General features: G+C 45.8%; 1 non-coding gene across 1 annotated transcript; it reads left to right on the top strand.

Moving 5' to 3' along the window:
* The first annotated feature begins 1,841 nt into the window (after window positions 1-1,841).
* LOC125342243 lies at window positions 1,842-1,948 on the top strand. The gene has a single exon (XR_007209181.1). It is a non-coding gene; the product is annotated as a U6 spliceosomal RNA (small nuclear RNA).
* Window positions 1,949-8,183: the final 6,235 nt, after the last annotated feature.

Raw genomic sequence — 8,183 nt, 5'->3', positions numbered from 1 at the left:
TTCCATAAATGCCACTCCTCCTCTCCACCTCTCAGGCTTCTGGAAAACACTGGGCCTCCCTCTGCTTTGGGGAGTGTGGCGGTTTCAGATTCCACATATCATCTCTGTGTCTGGCTTATTTCATGGAACCTAGCATGCTCTGGGTCAGTTATGACACACCTTCCTTCTTGTTAACGTTAAATGGTATTCCATCACATACAGAGCTGCCTTGTCTTCGTCCATGCACCCATCCTCTATCTGTGCATCATCCACCATCTGTCCATTCACCTGTTATCCACCATCCATCCACCCATCCATCCACCATCCACCATCCACCATCCACCATCCATCCATCCCTCCATCCCATCAATCTATCTATCCACTCACCCACCTATCCATCCGCCATCCATCTACCTACCCACCCACCCACCATCCACTATCTATCCACCATCCACCATCCACTCACCATCCATCCATACATCTGCCATCCATCTACCTACCCACCCACCCACCATCCACTATCTCTCCACCATCCACTCACAATCCATCCATCCATCCACCCATCATCCTTCCATCTAGCCCATCAATCTATCCACCCATCCATCCATCCATTCATCCACCCACCCACTCACCCACCCATCCATCCATCCATCCATCCATCCATCTACCCATCTATACACCAATCTACCATCCATCCATCCATTTACCTACCCATCCATTCATCCATCTATCTACCATCCACTATCCATCCATCCATCCATCCACCTACCTATCCACCATCCACTATCAATCCATCCATCTACCATCCATCCCTCCATCCATCTGTCCATGCACCTGTCTTCTATCTATGCACTGTCCACCATCTGTCCATCCATCTAGCTGTATAGGAACAACCATCACAACCTCTGTGCCATCACCCCTATCCTGCCTTGATTTCAGTCACAGACACCTGCTACTGCCACTGCCTTAGCTCAGCCTTCTATGGCAGGGAACAGCTGGCATCAAGCCACCCTAGCTGAGAGGACTCCTTTATGGTATTTCTGTTTGCTCCGTGGTAGTTATTATAAGATTACACACACTCCATGAGGAAGGGCCAAGTTAGGCAACATAGAACATGGGAGATGTTATACAGAGAAACAAGATCCACCCCTATCAGAGCAAAGGAAGGCCTGGCTGGTGCCAGTCAAGTTCTGTCACCTCAGTGCCTCATCTGAGAAAGGAGCTGGGGGCTCGTGGGAGGACAAGACCTGCTGGGAGGACTAAAACCAATGAGTGCATGCTAGTGTCCAGCACAGGTGTGTGAGAGCTGACAACAGTCACAGTCATATCTCATGAACACATACAGGGTGGGGGCACCCCATTAGACTCTTCTGATTTTCTTTTTTTGTGTGCTGGTCCTGGGGCTTGAACTCAGGGCCTGGGCGCTGTCCCTGAGCTTGTGTACTCAAGGCTAGTGCTCTACCACTTGAGCCACAGTTCCACTCCTGGCTTTTTTCTTCTTCCTCTAATTAACTGGAAGTAAGACTCTCATAGACTTTGCTGGCCCAGCTGGCTTTGAACTGTGATCCCCAGATCTCAGCCTCCTGAGTAGCTGAGATGACAGGTGTGAGGGTCACCATTAACCTTAAGTGCTTGTCTCCAAATCCAGGTTTCTCTCCAGTGGCTGTAATGACTGGATAGACACTGGATTCTTTGATCCCAATGCCTTCATTTAACCAAACACAAACATTTTTCTCAGCACAGAGCTAAGGGAGGTGCTTTCTCTCCAGGGTACATCTGGGTTTTGCATAGGGAGGGGAAAGGGCTCCGACCTCTCATCCTGTCCTGTCCTGACTCAATTTTTCCTGTTCAAGAAATGGTCAGGGCTCACTTCGGCAGCACATATACTAAAATTGGAATGATACAGAGAAGATTAGCATGGCCCCTGCACAAGGATGACACGCAAATTCGTGAAGTGTTCCATGTTTTTGGATGAAAAGACAAATGACTCCAAAAGCAATACTTGCAAAACCATTTGGTATAAACCAACTGAACAACTCATGGAGGGAGAGGGTAAAGGGGAGGGGGAGGGGGGAATGAGGGAGGAGGTAACAAATAGTACAAGAAATGTATCCATGTCCTTACATATGAAACTGTAACCCCTTTGTACATCACGTTGACAATAAATAATTATTATTAAAAAAAAGAAATTGTCAGCACAGAGCCTTCTAGCCATGCATTCATCCAACCATCCAACCATCCATGCATCCATTATCATCCATTCACTCCCTGTCTGACCATCCCATCCATCCATCCACTCACTTACCCATCTCTTCATTCATTATCATCAATCCACCATCCATCTATTCACTGTTGATCCATCCATCTACCTTTCCATCTATCCATCTATTCATCCACCATCCACTATCTATCCATCCCCATCCATCTATCCACTCTATCCACCATCGATCTACCCATCGATGCATTCAGTGGTCCATCATACATCCATCCATTAATCCATCCACCATCCATTAACCCATCTATATATCTGTCCATCATCCATCCATTCATCCTTCCACCATTCATCCATTTATCTATCATCCATCCATCCAACAATTCTCCATCATCCATCTATCCATCCATTCGCCCACTCACTACCCATCCATTTATCCATTCATCCATCCATCCATCCATCCACACTCTATCCATCCACAAATTAATGATTTTGAGTTTTCAATTCTACAACATGGAATTGCTAAAAGTCATGCATTTTCCATAGAGTCTCATTTAAGGCAAATTAAGAAATGAACACAGCACAATACACTTTTCTTAGCCCCAACTCTCAGGATCTGGCTTCTGGCTGCTGGACTGATTGTGTCATTTCTCTTCCTCTCATCTGCCATGTGCCAGAAACCCATCTGATGGGAGGGCCTCCTCTAAGCCATTTCCCTACTCCAGGCTCCTCTGCGCTAGGTCCCTTGGCCTGGAGGGCTTTTGTCTCACTTCTTTGTCCAATCAGTTCTTTTCCATCATTTCCTTTGAGGGTGAAATGGGCTGACTTCTTTCCAAGGGAGCTGTGTGGCTCCACCCCAGCCCAGGCAGGGACGCTTCCACCCTGTGCCTTCATGGAGTTGCCTTGCATTCCCTGTCTCTTTTTTTTTAAATTTTATTTTTTTCAAATTTTTATCATAAAACTGATGTACAGAGAGGTTACAGTTTCATACATTAGGCATTGGATACATTTCTTGTACTGTTTGTTACCTTGTCCCTCATACCCCCCTCCCTCCTCCCCCTTTCCCTTTCCCCCTCTGGGGGGTTCAGTTCACTTACACCAAACAGTTTTGCAAGTATTGCTTTTGTAGTTGTTTGTCTTTTTTTACCCTGTGTCTCTCAATTTTGGTATTCCCTTTCAATTTCCTACTTCTAATAGCAGTATACACGGTTTCCAATGTACTCAGATAAGATTACAGAGATAGTGTAGGTACAACCACAGGAAGGGGATACAAGAACATCATCAATAATAGAAGCTACAGATACAGACGGGACGTTGAAAGTAGTTACAACTGTGATATAACAATCGTTTCCATAACATGGAGTTCATTTCACTTAGCATCATCTTATGTGTTCATAAGGGTACAGCTATTGGGCTCTTGTGATGCTCTGCTATGACTTGCCTAAACCTGTACTAATTATTCCCAATAAGGGAGACCATAGAGTCCATGTTTCTTTGGGTGTGGCTCACTTCACTTAGTATAATTTTTTCTAAGTCCTTCCATTTCCTTACAAATGGGGCAATGTCATTCTTTCTGATAGAGGCATAAAATTCCATTGTGTATATGCACCACATTTTCCTGATCCATTCGTCTACTGAGGGGCATCTGGGTTGGTTCCAGATTCTAGCTATGACAAATTGTGCTGCAATGAACATTGTTGTGCTGGTAGCATTACTGTGATTTTGTTTGTGGTCTTTTGGATAGATACCCAAAAGTGGGGCTGCTGGGTCATAGGGGAGTTCTATATTTAGCCTTCTGAGGAATCTCCATACTGCTTGCCAGAGTGGCTGAACCAGTTTACATTCCCACCAACAATGAAGTAGGGTTCCCTTTTGGCCACATCCCCTCCAACAATTGTTATTGTTAGTTTTCTTGATATATGACATTCTTACTGGGGTGAGATGGAATCTCAATGTTGTTTTGATTTGCATTTATTTTATGGCCAGTGATGTAGAGCACTTTTTCATATGTCTCTTGGCCATTCTCATTTCCTCATCAGAGAAGTCTCTTTGTAAGTCTTTAGCCCACTTGATGAGGGGGCTATTGGTTCTTTGCGGTTTTGTTTTGAAAGAAGGTAATTTTTTTAGTTCTGCATATATTTTAGAGATGAGGCCTTTGTCCGTTGAATGGCCGGTACAGATCTTCTCCCAGTCTGTGGGCTTTCTGTTTATCTTGTGAGCTATGTTCTTTGCCATGCAGAAGCTCTGCAGTTTGATGCAGTCCCATTTGTCCAAACTTTCTTTGATTTGTAGCCTTTCTGGGTCATTGTTAAGGAAGTTCCGTCCTGCGCCAAGGAGCCCAAGTGTTTCTCCTACTCCTTCCTTTAGTGTTTTCAGGGTGTCTATTTTGATTTCGAGGTCTTTAATCCATTTGGAATTGATTTTGGTGCAGGGTGATATATAAGGATCTAGTTTTAGTTTGTTGCATGTGTTGAGCCAGTTTTGCCAGCACCATTTGTTAAAGAGGCTATCTTTCTTCCAAACTAGTGTTTTAGCTCCTTTATCAAAGATTAAGTAGGTGTATTTCTGTGGGTTCATTTCTGGGTCTTCAATTCTGTTCCATTGGTCTTCAGGCCTGTTCCGGTGCCAATACCAAGCTGTTTTTATTACTATAGCTTTATAATACAGCTTGAAGTTAGGTATTGTAATTCCTCCAGCACTGTTCTTTCTGCTTAGGATTGTTTCTGCTATTCTAGGTCTTTTATTGTTCCATATGAATTTCTGGATTGCTTCCTCTATTTCATTAAAAAATGGTGTTGGGATATTAATGGGTATTGCATTGAATTTGTAGATAGCCTTTGGCAATATTGCCATTTTGATTATATTAATCCTCCCAATCCAGGAGCATGGGAGGTTTTTCCATTTCCTTAGTTCTGATGTAATTTCATTTTTCAAGCTTTTAAAGTTCTCCTCAAAGAGGTCTTTCACTTCTTTGGTTCAGGTTATTCCTAGGTATTTTATGTTTTTGGGGGCTATTGCAAAAGGAGTTGCTTTCCTGATTTCCGCCTCGGTCTTTGGGTCATTAGCATAGAGAAAGGCCATTGATTTTTGACATTCCCTGTCTCTTATCTGTGTCTTCTGTGGATCAGGAGCTCTGTGAGCATGTGATCTCATGACTGTTCTGAGCATCAGCAGGAACAGCCTCATGGTGGGACTTAGGGAGTGATTGAGGTGGGACTTACTGAGGGAGCAAGGTCGCATTTAGCTGATGCTCAAGCTGAGAAGGTCAGCCACAGCTAAGCAATACTAAACATCCATGGTCCCCTTTCCTGCCAAATGTGGGGCTGCCCGCTGGCTCCGTGGAGAGTGCCCCCCGTAGGGGCCTCTGGCAGAAGGCTCGGAAGTGTGCATTTGGCAGAATGTACATATGTAGAGAGTGGTCACAGCCTGAATATGGGGCTGTCCATCTGTGGGAGAAGCTTGGAACTAAGAGTTAGGTGAGAGCCCAGGCTACGAATGTAGGCAGTCAGTACCCCACAGCTTGTCTCACCAGTGGAATAGCTGTGAGAAATCGACGAGCTTTTCTTTCCACATTAAGAAGGGATAATAATAGTATTTCCCTGTACACATGTGTACCCAACACATCACAGGCTAGTAGGTTTGATAATTCTCTTGGGTAGCAGGCTTGTTCAAATGGCATCATCATTGTGATTCATTGTAACTGGCCACCTTTCTCTTTTCATCCTGGCTGCTAGAAGCTCAATATCAGTTCCATGACTCAGTCATAACAAATGTTATAGGATATCAGGGTTTTTGTGTGTGTGTGTGAGTGGGCTTTGTTTGTGGCTCCCTTCATCTCAACTCCCAAGTTTGTCATTTGTTTCTTTTCTCATATTACATACGTAACTTGCTGTACTCCATATGTCCTCCGGGACCACCTTCAGCCTTTCTGATGAGTGAGCTGGGAATTTGGATGAGATGATTCTGTTTGCATGTGATTCATTTGGTCTCTTTAAGGAGACTGGAGGCCCCTGGACAGAGCCGCCCCCCCCCGCCCCCGGGGTGCTTCTTTATTCCCCCTCACACTCCATAGTGCATTGGGTTGTCTATCCTAGGCTGGATGAGTTTGACAGAACCAGTGGGAGAGGAAGTGATGGACCCCAAGCCAGGCCGGCAGTGCTTCATGCTCTGCATCCTAGCTGCTCAGGAGGCCGAGGTTTGAGGTTTGTGATTCAAAGCCAGCCTGGGCAGGAAGGTCCATACATCTTCTATATCCAATTAACCACCAAAAAGCCTTGGCTAGAACAATAGAGCACTAACCAGGCTTGAGCCGAAGAGCTCAGTGTCACCGCCCAGGTCCTGCATTCAAGACCTAGTACTGGCACATATGCAAACCAAGAAACAATAATAAATAATAATAATAATACAAATAGCTGATCTAGAGGCCCCCACTGCCTTGAGTTTCCATAAAATTAAAACCAAGGGTGTATAGGGAAAGCCAGTGTGGGCCTGGAATTTCCTGTGTTCCCAGATCACAGAATTCTATGAGGACATCAGATGGAGCTCATAGCCCACAGAGTGGGGAGGGGGAGGACTTGGGGGTCTCAGCCATGCTCTGTGGGGGTCACCACAAGGAATCAAAGCTGCAAGGGGGTGTAGAGCCAGATTGGGAAAACAAAGGCAACATCCGGGATTGGTGTTAGGGATGACGTGGGAGCCTTCAGTGTGCTGGCTCATGCTGCTGTGTTCTACCCTGACCATATTTGTATTTAGGAGCCCCCAGAACACCCCAATGCCTCCACTCTGCAGATACCCCATGCTCTACCCACATCTGGGCCAGGCCCTTGCATCCTTAGGCTGACAGCCTGGTGCTGACCCTACACACATGCAGTCACAGCAAATCTCAGGCCTTGGCCTGGAAGCCCGGCGTGTTCACACTTGCTGACTCTCTGGACATGTGAGGCTCTCCTGGACAGATGTTGGAAACATCTGTCTGCCATGAGCGCTATCAAGATAAGAACGAAGCTTGTAAGCCAGGTGTTGGTGGCTCACACCTGCCATCCCAACTATTCAGGAGACTGAGATCTGAGACCATAGTTCAAATCCAGTCTAGACAGGAAAGCCTGGGAGACTTTTGTCTCCAATCAAACTCCCCCCTCCAAAACAAAAAAGCCAGAAATGGAGCTGTGGCTCAAGTGGTAGGGCATGAGCCTTGAGCACAAAAGTTCAGCGATAAAGCCCATGCTCTGGGTTACACACACACACACACACACACACACACACACACACACACACACACACACACACTAAAAAAAAAAAAGCCCATAGGAACCCCTGAAAAATGGAGCCTGGGCCCTGATCAATCCTCACCGAATGTCCATACATTCTTGACTTTCCAGCTACGTGTCTCAATAAGGATTCTCTACCATTTCAACACGACGCAGGGAAGGGAGTGTTGATCACTTGACTCTCAAATGATACAAGAGATGTGGTAGGCAAGTAATAGGCCTGAGTCTGATAATTCTGCTCCCTGTACCTCAATTTCCCCATCTGTGATGGCAGTTCCTGCCCTGCTAGGCCGTTGAGAAACATGCACTAGGCCTGGTACCTGGTACCTCCTGCAGAATCCCATGCTTCCTTACTGTTGTTTTTGGGGTGCAGACTGTCCTGATTCTGGCCTTGTAAGAGAGGCTCCCTGAGGTGTGGTCCTGCTGACCCAAACTGTTACAGCGCCCGGGAGTTGGTTATGCTTGTTGTCAGGGCAACCGTCCTGAAAGCCCGGATGAGAGCTTGAAATAGCTGCTTGGCTGGGCTTTGGATATAAGGACATTATTGTTGTTGTTGTTGTTATTGTTAATATTATTATTGTTTGTGTCAGTCCTGGGGTTTGAACTCAGGGCCTGAGTATTGTCCCTGGCTTCTTTTTGCTCACATCTAGCACTCTCCACTTGAGCCACAGTGCCACTTCTGGCTTTTTCTGTTTATGTGGTGCTGCAGAATCGAACACAGGGTG

The sequence above is a fragment of the Perognathus longimembris genome, chromosome 25 (genome assembly GCF_023159225.1).
Source record: "Perognathus longimembris pacificus isolate PPM17 chromosome 25, ASM2315922v1, whole genome shotgun sequence".
Classification (NCBI taxonomy): Eukaryota; Metazoa; Chordata; class Mammalia; order Rodentia; family Heteromyidae; genus Perognathus; species Perognathus longimembris.
Note: the sequence above shows the minus strand (reverse complement) of the source record. Positions and strands in the feature narration are given on the sequence as shown.